Below are 15,452 nucleotides of genomic sequence, written 5' to 3' on the forward strand. Positions count from 1 at the left end.
TTTTTATATAAATAATATATCAAAAGAATAAACTTAGAATTTAGGTCTTTTGTATGAAATGACTGATTGTATGCCCAGGTCAACAGAGGTTCCTTTTTGTCAACAAACTGTTCTACTGCTTTTTGTATTCTCTTCAACTATTCTCACAGATTCCCTTGGATAACCTTGACCTAATTTTATTTGTTCAAAGTTAAAATGCTATCATGGAGTGAAATTCACCCTTAAAACATAGACAACTTCCAGAAATTAAATCAGTTCAGTTAACTAACATCATTGTCCTTACCTGGGCTTGACAGCTCACAAATAAATAAATAGATAAATCAATAAATAAAAGAGAGATATTTATGCTGATAGTAAATGTGTTTAGGGAGTAGTCCACAAATTCAGAGTTGTTTAGAAACAAAGGTGTTTCTAACCTTGAAAAAAAAAACCACACAAAGTGGATGACAAATTAAAGAACTTTTAGATGCTTTGCTATTACCTAAAAAAATAGCTATCATAAAAACACAGTCATTGAAAATATTAGACCCAGAAACTCATGGTAATGCTTTGGCTGGTCATTATGCTAAATAAACAATATTAACCTAGGTAAACACTCCTATCATCACACCAGTAAGAAAAGTCTTGGAGAAATTCAAAGACGCTGTTCCTAACTGTCAGAAACAAGTCTCTAATTCAATTTGGGATGATCATTAGATGATCATCAGGATGGCCAACTAAGCATGCCTAAACACTTGAAAATGGAGCTTAATGAAAATTCTTCATGATATAACCATAAAGGAATGATAAGTTGACAACAATATAAACCAACACTGGTGGCTTAATTTTAGATGTAGCTGCCAAGGATGTGTTTGAAAGCATGTCTTATCTGCCTGTGACACATCCTGATAAACTGCCAAGGTGGGGTCACAGAGAGGAATAGCTTCTATGGCCCTTTAAATACCTACAAATGGACTTCATACAAATACTTTTTACAATGAATTGTAAATATGTTTTTCTTATTGTTCATTTATTCTCAGAGTGGACTGAAGTTTTTCCTTGCTGGAGAGCTATCCCATGCCGGGTGGGAGATTGAAAGGGTTCAGGGGATGGCTTGGTTTTATTTTCCCACCTGGGGAATTCCCATTTATCTCTCTAGTGACCAAGGTGCTCATTTTTTTTTACTAGTACTGCTCTTAAGTAATTTTACGCAGAAACTTCACTGTCCTTATCATCTGCAGTCCCCAAGATGAACAGAGAGAGTGAATGGAATCTTAGAACTAAAATTAACAAGGCTCTCAAAATCTGTTAAACTCCCATGGCAGAAAGCATTACCATTAGCTTTCAAGTCTAAAATCAACCCTTTCTGAGATCCTTATTCTGCAAGGGTGAAAATAAACTTCCTTCCTTCCTTCCTTCCTTCCTTCCTTCCTTCCTTCCTTCCTTCCTTCCTTCCTTCCTCCCTCCCTCCCTCCCTCCCTCCCTCCCTCCCTCTCTCCCTCTCTCCCTCCCATCCCTCTCTTTCCTCCCTCTCTCCCTCCCATCCCTCTCTTCCCTCCCTCTCTCCCTCCTTCCCTCCTTCCCTTCTTCCTTCCTTCCTTCCTTGACACTTTCGCTCTTACTGCCCAGGCTGGAGTGCAGTGGCACCATGTTGGCTCACCTCAACCTCTGCCTCCCAGGTTCGAGCCATTCTCCTGCCTCAACCTCCCGAGTAGTTGGGATTACAGGCATGAGCCAACACGCCCGCCCGGCTAATTTTGTACTTTTCGTAGAGACGGGGTTTTTCCCTGTTGGTCAGGCTGGTCTCGACATCCTGATCTCAGGTGATCCGCCCGCCTCGCCTCCCAAAGTGCGGGGATTACAGGCGTGAGCCACCTCGCCCGGCTGAAAACTTTCTTAAAGGAAAGTTGGACCCTGTGGTCTACCTGGGAACCCCACCCTGCCACTCACCCACTCCTCCCCTTGGTAGGGAAGGGAGGAAAGTGCAACAGAGCTCTCTGCCCACCCCAATCCCTCCTCCTTTACCAGTGACCCAGTCACGGATTGCAAGTTTAATGCACCCAGAATCCTGCAATTGAGTTCTTTTGGCATAAGCCATCCTCCCACTGGTCCCCAACGCATGCTCGCTATTATGCGGTACTGCCACTCTTGGCAAAGTTCGCAGAGAGTAGTCTCCGCCCCATTCCCCCTACCCAGAATCTGCAGTGGGCAGGACTCACCGTTGCTAGGAAACGCCCGCTGTAATCCCTTTGACCCTGTCGTGTGATGATCTTTGGGAAAAGCCCCCTGCCCAACTATTGAGCATGCACAGACTATTCCGGGTGCAACGGCTGCCAAGTGGTAGGGAGCCATCGGCAGCCCCGGGAGCGCCTGCTGCAGCGGCCTGAAAAGGATTCGGGATTAACGGGGAGATGGGTTGCACCCTCCTCTTTCCTCAATAGGAGGAACAACACAGGAGGCAGGGTTGAAGGCTGAGCTAAAAACCAGATTCTCACCACCTGTTTCTTCAAGCAAGTGCGCTTGCGCTGGGCAGGCCCTCGGGCGCGCGTCTGGCTGAGGGGTGGTGCTGCAGAGCGAGGAGCGCACGCGCTCGGCGTCTCCATCTGCCGGCTGTGTGGTCCGTATTTTAGGGATGGATTAAAGTAGGTGCTGGCATTGTAAAATATGAGCATATAAAATTAGGTCAACACTATCCAAAGGAGTCTCAAAAGAATGGTTGAAGAGTATGCATAAAGCATTGAGAATTAACAGAATAATTTCGTGACAAAAGGAACCTCTATTGATCTGGACATAGAAATATTTAGTAAATTTACATGAAAGATCTAAATTCTAATTTATTCATTTGGCATATTATTTATATAACAAATTGTAGTAAAAGAACTATCGATATTAATTCTCCATCTTTGGCTAAGATCAAGTGTAGGAACTTGATATACATTTACTTGTACGAATTTAGGCATGCACACATGTACAAACATAAAAATAGATTTCTATTAAAATACATTTATCCTCTGCATAGACTTGTATCTCTGCAATTTTTCTACTCAGTTTAATCAACATCTACATTAATTACTACCTTTAATTAAGTAATCAGTCTGGTTTTTTTTTCTCTCTCTCTAGACATAAGGAACACCCAGGAGACAGAAAGTTTAAAACCATCCAACTTATTTGTTCGTAAGAATTTATCTTCTAGTATTTTAAATTTTGAAAAGGCGAAAACAAGGGATCCAGCCCTGGTCACACTGACTTCACAGCTTCTGTGCCTATCTATGCGCTCAGCTTGTCAGTGTCCTTGTGTCCAAGACCCCCAGGCACATACCTTAGATGAATAAACTGGGCTCATTATGGGTTGCATTGAGGGAGAATGCACACCACTGGGAACTGCAGGTGTAGCAGTAAGAAGGTGTCAGAAAGTAGCTGTTACAGAATTTGATCTTTTGTTGGGTGATTTGTGGGAAGGTCTAGGGAAGTGAGGGGTTTGCTCTAGATTGGGCATTGTTAGAAAGTGGGGGCCAGGCAGGCGAGATGGCTCACACCTATAGTCCCAGCACTTTTGGAGGCCGAGGCAGGTAGATCACTAGGTCAGGAGATCAAGACCATCCTGGCCAACATGGTGAAACCTCGTCTCTACTAAAAGTACAAAAAAAAATTAGCTGGGCGTGGTAGCCAACTCCTGTAATCTCAGCTACCCAGGAGGCTGAGGCAGGAGAATCACTTGAACCCAGGAGGTGGAGTTTGCAGTGAGCCAAGGTCACGCCACTGCACTCTAGCCTGGCAACAGAGCAAGACTTCGTCTTAAAAAAAAAAAAAAAGAAAAGAAAAGAAAAAAAGAAAGTGGAGCTAATTCTAGTAGATTGGCTAATTTTGTGGCTATATACAACACACAATTAAATAATAAAGTGTTTAACAATAGCCTTAAAATGTAATTAATCACTATATTAAATAAAACAATCTATATGAAATTAAATTATTATATGAATGAACTGCAATAACTTTTTAAAATAAACTAATAGGAAATCAATTAGAAACACTCTCTGTAATTCTCATACCCAATATAATCAACTATCTACATTAATTATTGTCTTGAATTAATCAGCCTTTTCTTTCTTTTTCTGTAGACATAAGTGACACCTAGAGGACAGAGAGTTAAAAACCATCTGGGTCATTTTTTATAAGCATTATCTTAATTAAAAGTTTTGAGAAGGCAAATACAAATATATATGTATTATCATCCAAAGGTGTATTTTGTTAATTCGTTGATATTTTAAGAAATAAGGGTTAATTAAAATGTGGCTTATATGTGATCTTTTGTACATTTTTTTATTTTAGTAAGATTGTGCCTTTGAAATGAGTATGTTTTGCTATCCTTATGTCTATCTCAGTTTACTCTTAAAAAGCAATAAGAAGTTTCATTTGAGAGGAATGTGTAAGGCTGAGCTGGTTTGCCCCAATATTAATTTTTCAACATTACTTCTGTTTGCCAACCTAAACTCAGATATATATCTAGATAGATAGATAGATAGATAGATAGATAGACAGACAGATAGATGGATAGATAGATAGATGCACACACACATACACACATATATATGATTTATAAGAGGGAAAAAACTCCAGAATTCAGAAACTCTCATTCCTCTTGACTGCCTTTTCTTCCTGTCAGTTAGAAGAAGATAAGGCTAATCTAAGCTGTATATGTGAAAATGTATATTTGTACTTTGTTCTTGACTGTGACTTCTCACTGAGAGGTAAAGCAAATATAGTTGAAACTTGTAGGTCTTTGTACAGACAAGCAGTAAAGAAGAAATCAAACTCAGAACCAAACATTAGTCTCTAAAGACAATTTTTAATGACTTAGAATTAATAGGTGGACCTATGCTTTATCTAAGGCAAATCAATGAGTACCACGCATTCTTCTTAACTGCATTTTCTTACTATGAGGCAGACTGTATTAACTCAAGTCAAAGCAGCATGTTTGAAAACACACAGTTCAAGTGTAAGCGAGTTCAGAACTATTCTTAGCTCTCAAACGTACCTTCTTGTTATGATGACAAGGAATCGAGATAAAACTAGAGTGCATGTATACATTTCATTTTAACTTTATTTGGTAATGGTAATGCTCAGTGTCAGGGCTGGGGTCATGGCAGGGTTCAGGGTCAGTATCAGGATTAGGTTGGGGTCAGCGGCATATCGGCTCAGGGTAATAATCAAGATCACGGTGATAGGTTCAGGGAGAGAGGGTCAAAATAACTGTGAGAGACAGAGCGAGGCAAGAGTCAAGGTAGGGGTCTGTGCCGGGGTGTGCCATGGTGAAAGTAAGGACAGTTGTTAGTGTCAGGGTCAAGTTCAGCTTCAGGGTTAGTGACAGCATGAAAGTGAGGGTGAAGATAGGGGTAAAGGTCAGGGACAAGGACTAGGTGAGGTAAAGGGTCAAGCTGAGAGTGAAGATCAGATTGAATGTTAGGATGATCCATCAGTGTCAGAGTAACAATGAGTGTCAGGGTCAAATGCAAAGTAGATGTGGCCAGTGTAATATTGAAGGTGTAGGCAACAGTTGGTGTCAGAGTAATGGTATGGAATAGGGTCTGGATGAGGCCGAGGGTTAGGATCAGGTGAGTTGTAAGGTCAAGTGTAAGGTCAGGATGAACACGGTAGTAATGCTCTAGATCAGGGTCTAGGCATCATGGTAATAGTGAGGGTCACTGTAAGGTCAGGTACACAATGAATATCAGTCAGATTCAGGGCGAAGGTCAGTGTCAGAGTCCGTATTAGGGTTGACATCAGGGACTTAATGACGGATAAGGTCAGGGTAAGTGTGAGTGTCAAGTGTGAAGTTCAGAGTGTGGGTCAAGGTGAAGTTCAGAGTAAGGTTCAGTATTCAGTATAAGGATCAACATCAAGTTGAGTGTTACAATGAAAGGATCAGGTAAGATCAGGTAAGTCTCAGTCAGGCTCACCTTCAGGGTCAGATTAATATCAGGTGAGGGTCACTATCAAGATTAGGGAAGATCAGGGTTGGGGTCAGGGTCAGGGTTAGGTTAAGAATGAGGGTTGAAATCATTGTCAGGCTAAGTAAGCAAGGGTCAAGGTCAATGTGAGGGCAGGATGAGTGGCAATGTCAAATGCAGGGTGAACTTGAGTGTGTGGATTAGGGAAAGACTAAGAATTAGGGGCCAGAAGTAGGTGAGTTTCCATGTCTGAAGGTCAAGGTCAGAGTCAGGCACAGGATAATGTTATTGTGAGATAAGAAGGAGATTCTGAGTCAGTATATGTGTAAGGATAAGGCTCACAGTTATAAAAATGGTGAATTTGACAATAAAATTCAGAGGTCAGATTCAGGGTGAAGGTCAGCTCAGAGTCAGCATGAGGATCAGAGGAAGGGCCAAGGTCACATGATGGTCATAGACAGGATTAGGGTCAGAGAGCATCAGAATAAGCATAAAGATAATGATAAGCGTGAGTGTATATGTCAGAGAAAGCATCAGCTTGATGGTCAGGGTCAGTGTCAGGTTGAGGATGAAGTTCAGCCAGCATCATGATAAAGGTCAGAGTGAAGATTAGTGTCAGGAAAAGTCCAGAGTCAAGTGCAGGATTAGGGTTAGTCTAAGGGTATTTTCTGAGTCAGAGTCAGCTTCAGGATCACTGTCAAGGTTACAGTGGTTTCAGAATAGGATGATAATCAAGGGTCTAAGCATAGTCAGGGTCAAGTTGACCCCTCAAACTTAACCTGACACTCAACTTGACATTGAGCCTGAACCTCATCATGTCTATCAATATATCACTCTGGCCCTAATGGTAGCTCTCATCCTTACCAAGACACTGCGGTTCATGTTGACCTGCATGCTGACTCTGACCCTGACCTTTACCCTTGAAGCTTAGACTCACCTTCACCCTCATTCTGACTCTGATCTGACCTTCATCCTAAAATTGATCCAGACATGACTCTTACCCTGCCCCTGTCCTAGGCTGTATCTTCATCCTGACCTTGATACTTAATCTGAACCTGAACCCTAACCCAACTCTGACCTTCACACGACACCATGACCTTCACCTCTCCTCTGACATTCACACTGACCCTGACCCTGAATCTGACCCTCACTCTCACTCTTTCCCTGAGCTAACAATTACCTATGCCTCAAACTTTTGCTAACTCTCACTTTCATTCTATGATAGCCCTCGTGCCAACGCTCACCATGAGCCTGACTCAGACACTGACCCTCAACATGACCACGATATTCACATTCACATTGATTGTAAACCCGACAGTGACCCTCAGGCTGACCCTGACACTAAGCCTGAGTTAGACTCTGATCCTCACTGTCACACAGGACAGAGTCTGAAGGTCCCCTAGCCTGACCCTGACCCTGACTCTGATCCTGCCACTCTGACCTGTCCTTGTTGCTCGCACTTACCTTGATTCTAATTCTGACCCTCATGCCGACCTTGTTCATGAAATAAACCTGGAACCTACTTGACCTAACCTTCACCCTGACACTGACCTTGACACACTCTGAACTTGCCCTCACCCTAGCCATGACATTGACCCTAAGCCTCACTATGTCCCTAACTCTGACCCTCACCCTCACTCTCATAATGGTCCCAACTGTGATCTTTGCCATGACTCTGGCATTTATACAGACTCTCATGCAAGCTCTGACCTTAAACTGACACTGCCCACATACTGACTCTGATCCTGGCTATCACGCTGACTTTGAGCCCAAATCAGACTCTGAAACTGACCTCCACCCTGTCCCTGACCTCATTTTCACCCTCTGAATGACCTCACTATTCAAATTGACTTTGTATCGCCTTGACACTGTCCCAGACCTTCTCACCGATTAGCAGTTATCCTGAAATTGACCCTAACACTGGCCCTGATCAATCCGTCTAAGATCGACAGCCTGAACTTGACCCTCAGTTGCCCTTAACCTTGACACTTCCCTCACTCTGCCCCGTCCCTGAAACTTAGCCTATACTGCCCTTCACACTGATCCTGAGCTTTCACCTAATCCTTACTCTGAAACTTCAAACTGCCCTAACCCACGCCAGGACCTTCTCTCTTATAGTTAAGATTCTGATCTGATTCTCACTGAACCTTACCCCAAGTTAAGGTAGCTACCTTGACCCTCATCTGAATGTAACCCTGACCTTCACCCCAAACCTTATCTCACCTTGAACTAGACCTTTACTCTGACCCTGATTCTGACCTTCACTCTGAACCTGTCTGCACTGAGAACCCACCCTACCCTGACCCTGATTTACTCTTTACACTACTCTTACACAGGTCCTAATTCTGAACTTGACCCTGAACTTTACCCTAACTAACCTTCATCCTGACCCAGGACTACCCCTAATCTCAAAATGACTGCACATTTTGCACTTGGCCTGACTCTGACCTTCAGCCTAGGATGAGAACTTCATCCTATCTCACTATGAGTCTGATGTCACCCTCACCTGATTCTAACACCCACCATTACAATCACTGAGACCATCCCCTTTATCCTGCACTTGACTCTGACACTCAACATCGTCTGAACCTCATCTTCATGTGAACCTGACTCTGACCTAGATGCTCATCTTGACACTGATTCCAACCCTCGTCTTTATCCTTAAGCTGACACTGACCTTGAAGCTTACATGACCTTCATGGCCACCTGACACTCACCCTGATCCTGACCCAGATCCTTTCTGACTGGTTTCGACCTAAGCCTGACACCCACATAGATGCTGACCCTTACTTTAACTTTCAACTGATGTTGACCCATGCACTGAAGTTGACTCTGAATCTGAACTTGATTTTATACTTCACTGTGAGTGAGCCCTGACACACACCCTCATACTCATTCTGACCCACCCTATTCCTCATTATGTCCCTGACACTCACCTTCACCCTGAATCTGACTTTTGACCCTCAGGTGCATCTGATCTTTACAGTGACCCTCACTAGGACCTTGCCTTGACCTAGAATTTTGCCCTTATGTTGTCTATCCTGACCCTGCGCCTGACCCTGATGCTCACCCACACCCAGACCCTATTCCTCACCATGACCCTGATGCTGATCCTGCCCACACTCTCTACCTTACTCTCACCCAGACACTCATCCTCACCATGTCCCTGACACCTCACTTGACCCCAACCCACATCCTGACTCTGGCACTCACTCTGATGCTCACCCTGACACTGAATCCAATCCTCATCTTCACCTTGACTTTAACCTGTCCTTTACCCTCATCCTTACCATCAGCCTAATCCTGATCCTCATACTCTTTCCCTCACGTTCCCAGTGGCATACTTTGACCCTGACCATTACCTTGACTCTTCTCACTCTGACCTTCACACTTATTTTGACCCTGACCTGTTCCTTTACTGATCTTGACCTTGATCTGTATCTTGACCCTCACTCTGACCCTGATCTCGACCTTGACCTGACCTGACACTGACCCTAACCCTATCCATGGCCATGACTCTGAACTTCATTCTGAGACCCTGAGCCTGACCCTTCCTCTGATCTTGATACTCATCCTCACCCTTCTCATGATCCTTACCCTCAAATCTGACCCAAACCTGATGTCACCCTTACACTGTCTCTCATCCCCCCAATCCTTGTACCTTACTTGACCCTGTCCCTACCTCTGACCATCATCCTGACTTTGACCCTGACGCTGACTCTGACCCTGACACTACCCCATCCCAAACCTGATTCTCACCCTACCTTTACCCTGACCATGACTCTGACTGTAATCTAAATCACACATTGACTCATACCTCATGTTGACACTGAAACTGACTCTGACCTTCATCCTGACTTGGACTCTCACCCCTACCCTTCCCTGAACAATGACCCTTATCCTAAACCTGACCCTCACTCTCATGTTGACCCTGATCCTAACCCTTATCCTGGCCCTGACACTGACTTTCAGCCTCATTTGAACCTTGACATTTACTTGTCCTCACTGATCAAGACCCTGACAATGACCTGAATCCTCAATCTGACCCTGTCCCTGGCACTGACCATTATACCGAAACTGACCCTGAAATGTGCACTGGCCTTCATTATGACTCTGACATTAACCCTCACTCTGATACTGACCTGACCCTTTTTAACCTTCATTCTGACACTAACCCCTTCACTGACCTCAACTTCTTCCTGACCCTCATCATGAAATTTAAGCTTACTCTCACCATGACTTTGATCCTGACTCCCAACCTCACCCTGTCATAACCCTCTTCCTGACCCTCATTATGCCCTGAGCTGAATCTTACTTTTACTCTACACCTGACGCCTGACCATTATGCAGAGTTGATCCTAATCCTGACCAGAGCTGCACTGACCCTGATCGTGACCTTCAACTACACTCTAACCCTGGCATGCACCCTCATCACCAAACTGAGTTTGACCATGATGTCTTGTATGTACACACATTCTAGTTTCATCTAGATCTTTTGTAACTTGCAATATGAATTTAATTTTCAGAATTTTGTATATTTACCAGCTTGCCTAAACTTTTGCTGCTTATTTTCAAATATACTACTTTGATTCGTGTTCATATGGTCTAATACAATGAGGTAAAAAATATAAACAAACATATAGTGGCTATTACTATTCTTATTTGTTACTATGGCAAATTATCACTATGACAGTTGTTGAATTAGAGGGCTAAAAATGGAAACTTTCCCAGAATTCCAAACTGATTCTAGCACCCTAAGAGGGCCTCCTGGCTGGCCAGGGAGACTGCTGTTGTGCTCGGCTCCATCCTCTGCCCATTGTCTTTACTACCTTTTCCCTAGTGGGTGCTGGGTGGGGTAAGCCAGCTGGCTGCACGATCCAGGCAGGGAGGAATGATGGGTGGCACAGCATACAGACCACAAGGACGTGGTCACAGTTCTTGGCTCATGGGTCACAGATATGGATCCAAGTGTCATGGCCATAACAGTGGATTTTTTTTTTTTTTTTTGAGATGGAGTCTCACTCTGTCTCCTAGGCTGGAGTGCAGTGGCGTGATCTCAGCTCACAGCAACCTCTGCCTCCCAGGTTCAAGCGATTCTCATGCCTCAGCCTCCCCAGTAGCTGGGACTACAGGCGCCTGCCACCAAGTCCAGCTAATTTTTTGTATTTTTAGTAGAGATAGGGTTTCACCATTTTAGCCAGGATGGTCTCGATCTCCTGACCTCGTGATCCACCTGCCTCAGCCTCCCAAAGTGCTGGGATTACAGGCATGAGCCATCTCGCCTGGCCCACAATGCTAAATCTTTTTAGCATCCTTTTCTTTAATAAAAGGTATTATAAAGATTATACACTGGTTATTGCTTATTGAGGATCTCCACAGAGAATGGATCTCCACAGAGAATGACAATATGCATATTAGCCATGCCTTATGGGAGCAAAAGTGATAAATGATCAGGGTACTTTCATGGTCTCCCACAGAGGAAAGCTAGCAAGCAAACCTGTGCTTATGTTTCCAGTAGCTATTTTTATAAAAGCTATTTTTAGGAATTGGAAAATTGGTCTTATTGGCCACAGAGTTATGCATCTTATTATAAAATAGAAATCGAAATCAGAAATTACTTTTAGAGGTGTTATAAACCTTTGAGAATTCATATTGGATAAGGTTTTCATTGATAACTGCTTTCTGAGAAAATGACGCTGAACTAAACGAGCAATTGATTAAGTGGGGGAAATATCCCTAAGACTACAGAGTACTTCCTATGTGCCAGACACAGCCCCAGGTGCTGTGCCACAAAGGGGTTAGTCTAGTACTGTATAATCGCTAATGAGAAAACGACTGATATTTCTGCACCCAGCAATTCACAAGAACAGCCAATGGTAAGGGTGGAAGCAAGACAATGGACTGACTGTTCTTTGTGATCATCATTTCTTGACTGCATTTCTCTTTCCTCCTTACCAGGGGAAATGAGACCAGTAAGAAATGAGGCAAATACGTTAAGAAACTATGAAAAAGGAAAAGAAATGGTAATGATTGTTTATACATGTATATAGTTTCATATATATACTTTATATGTAATATATAGTTATATATAGGTATATATTATATTGTTATATATATTTTAACAAAATATATATTGTTAAATATATAAAATGGTTGGAGATGTGTGTGTGTGTGTGTATTTTTAAAGACAAGGTCTGTCACCCAGGCTGGAGTGCAGTGGTGCAATAACAGCTCACTGCAGCCTCTACCTCCCCAGGCTCACGTGATCCTCCCACCTCAGCCTCCCAAGTAGCTGCAACTACAGGCATGCACCACTATACCTGGCTAATTTTTAATTTTTTTGTAGAGATGGGATTTCACCACTTTGTTCAGCCTGGTCTCAAACTCCTGGGCTCAATCAATCTGTCTGCCTCGGCCTCCCGAAGTGCTAAGGTTACAGGTGTAATGATTTGTTTTAAAAAGGAAACTTTTTTCTAGATATATAGACTCTGTTTTTCTTTCTTTCTTTCTTTTTTTTTTTTTTTTTTTTTTTTTGTTTTTGAGATGAAGTTTTGCTCTTGTTGCCCAGGCTGGAGTGCAATGGGGCAGCGTTAGCTCACCACAACCTCCGCCTCCCAGGTTCAAGCAATTCTCCTGCCTCAGCCTCTGGAGTAGCTGGGATTACAGGCATGCGCCACCACACCCAGCTATTTTTAGTAGAGACAGCATTTCTCTACGTTGGTCAGGTTAGTCTTGAACTCCTGACCTCAGGTGATCCGTCCACCTCGACCTCCCAAAGTGCTGGGATTACAGGTGTGAGCCACTGTGCGTGGCAATAGACTCAAACTTGCCAAGTGAGTTAACAATTTTTAATCCTTCATTACAAATACTATACCTGCATGTTCCATATAAGGAATTGATGTTGCTGAGACATTTCTGAGTTAGTTTTAAGCTCCATCATCAACATAATAAATGAGTATTTCTTCTTTTAAGTGAATATGTAATTTATTTAACATTCAAACTTCATTAAAACACATGCAATATGGCAATTTTACTGGGGATTAAACCCTACCTAGGATGATTGCTTGCTGGGGCTAAGCAACAGGGTCCAGTTCACACTTAGCACTAATTTAATTAAATAAATACAATACCAAACAAAATGCATTCAAATGCTTTCTAAAAATATTTTAAAGGCCTTTCTACTCAGGCTAATGACAAACACAATAAAGGCAGACATGCTAGTTTAACATAATTGGCTGATTTTATATAGCACTTATATCTTTTAGTGCACAAATATATTGTTAAATGATAGAGAACATCTCATACAACCATTTCTACAGAACTAGGAAATAAATTTCCAAGAAAGAAAGATTTGGCAGACCTCAACAGTCCAACTCAAGAGGTTAAAGCCGATGACTTTCCTCACAAGAGCTCATGACTAATGTTGCTTTGCTATCAAAATCTATATTTCTGATCTGCTATGAGCATTGAGACAAGATTCAAATATTCCCAAAGAAAGAAGCACAGTGCACATTGTGATCGCCTATTCAGCAACAGCAGGCACTGCATCCAAAACTCTCATTCCAGGAATTAAATAAGGTCAGCCACATTCATGGGCATCTCCTCCACTGTAGTATTGTAGAAAGTCTCAGTGTCACAAAGAATCCTCTTGTCCTCTTCGGTAACAAAGTTTATAGCCACACACCTTTCCTCCCAGATCGACCCTTTCTGCCAATTCTGTGAATAGTTTTCATGATTGGTAGGTAGATAATAACTGATAACCAAAGATGCTTGTTGCACATCAATCCCAAGAGCCAACAAGTCAGTAGTGGTCAGAACATGGCTTGACCCTGATCGGAATTCCCTCATAACATCTCTCTCCTTCTGGTCCATGTCACCATGCTGCAAATTAATAAACCAGAGCAGAAACTGTGACGTCTCCGGCATGCATTTTCTCAGTCAGCCAGTCCACCTTGTACCTTGTATTGGGAAAAATAACAGCCTATGTAATGGTCAGTGTCTTGTACAAGTCACAAAGTGTGTCCAACTTCCATTCCTCTCTCTCAACATTAACATAAAACTGTTTGATTCCTTCAAGGGTCAATTTTTCCTTTTTCACCAGAATTGGAATTGGATCTCTCATGAATTTTTTTTTTGGTCACTTCCAACACATCAGTTGGCATTGTGGCAGAAAGTAACACAACCTGAATACTTATATTTAGTTTTTGGAAAATCTCATAGATTTGATCCTTAAACCCACAACTCAACATTTCGTTTGCTTTGTCCAATACAAACATTTGGATCCATTTTGGAGAAAGATATCTTCTGTTTAATATATCACACACTCTCCTGGGTGTACCAACAACAATATGTGGTGCGTCAGCCTGCAGCTTCTGCATTTCATTTTGAACATCTGTTCCACCAAGGCAGGCATGACAAGTTGCTCCCATATAGTCTCCAAGTGCCAGAATTACCTTTTGGATCTTTAATACAGGGAATAATAGCTCTCTGCTGAATAGCGGAAGGCTTCTCAAAACCATAAGCATAGATGCCCCAAAGAAGAGACTTCTTTAAATTCATATCATAAAAGTTACCAACAATCTCATTCCAGTCGCTCTCAATGACACCATCAGGGTCCATTCCCTCTGGGCTGCCATGTTCTCTGTTGTAATTCGCGGAGCCACCAGACATGATCCGAAAAACCACCCAGCACCCAACTGAAAAGCAATTTCTTTTGTAACCATAAGAACCATAGCTCTGAATGGGCAAGACAGATAGTTGCACTATTAAACTACCAAAACCTAGGAAACACAGGTGCAATATAGAGTACTTTACACTACATAGAACAAGAGAGTGAGAGCAGAAGTAAATGAAAACTGCTAAAAAGCCATGAAATCAGGGAAGCTGCCAATAAAAATCATTTAAGGGTCATGTGCTGTGGCTCACGCCTGTAATCCCAACGCTTTGGAAGGCTGAGATGGGCAGATCAGGTCAAGAGATCGAGACCATCCTGGCCAACATGGTAAAACCCCATCTCTATTAAAAATTCAAAAATTAGCTGGGCCTGGTGGTGTGCGCCTGTAGTCCCAGCTACTTGGGAGCCTGAGACAGGAGAATTACTTGGACCCAGGAGGTGGAGGTTGCAGTGAGCCGAGATCACACCACTGTACTCCAGCCTGGATGACAAGAGCAAAACTCCATCTTCAAAAAAAAGATCATTTAAGAAAAAAAGAATGATATACCCAAAGAATTATAATTCTACTATAAAAACATATGCACACGTATGCTTATTGCAGCACTATTTAAAATAGCAAAGACTTGTAACCAACCCAAATGCCCATCAATGATAGACTGGATAAAGATAATGTAGCACATATACACTATGGAATTCTATACAGCCATAAAAAAGATGAGTTCATGTCCTTTGCAGGGATATGGATGAAGCTGGAGGCCATCATTCTCAGCAAACTAACACAGGAACAGAAAACCAAATACCACATGTTCTCATTCATAAGTGGGAGTTGAACAATGAGAACACATGGACAC

At 42.6% G+C, this 15,452-nt stretch overlaps 1 pseudogene; it reads right to left on the bottom strand.

The window, feature by feature from the left end:
• Positions 1-13,496: 13,496 nt before the first annotated feature.
• LOC105729927 (eukaryotic initiation factor 4A-II-like) lies at positions 13,497-14,597 on the bottom strand (annotated as a pseudogene).
• Between the last annotated feature and the right edge of the window lie 855 nt (positions 14,598-15,452).

This window comes from Aotus nancymaae, unplaced genomic scaffold (assembly GCF_030222135.1).
Source record: "Aotus nancymaae isolate 86718 unplaced genomic scaffold, 86718_ANA_hifiasm-v0.15.2.pri h1tg000067l, whole genome shotgun sequence".
Classification (NCBI taxonomy): Eukaryota; Metazoa; Chordata; class Mammalia; order Primates; family Aotidae; genus Aotus; species Aotus nancymaae.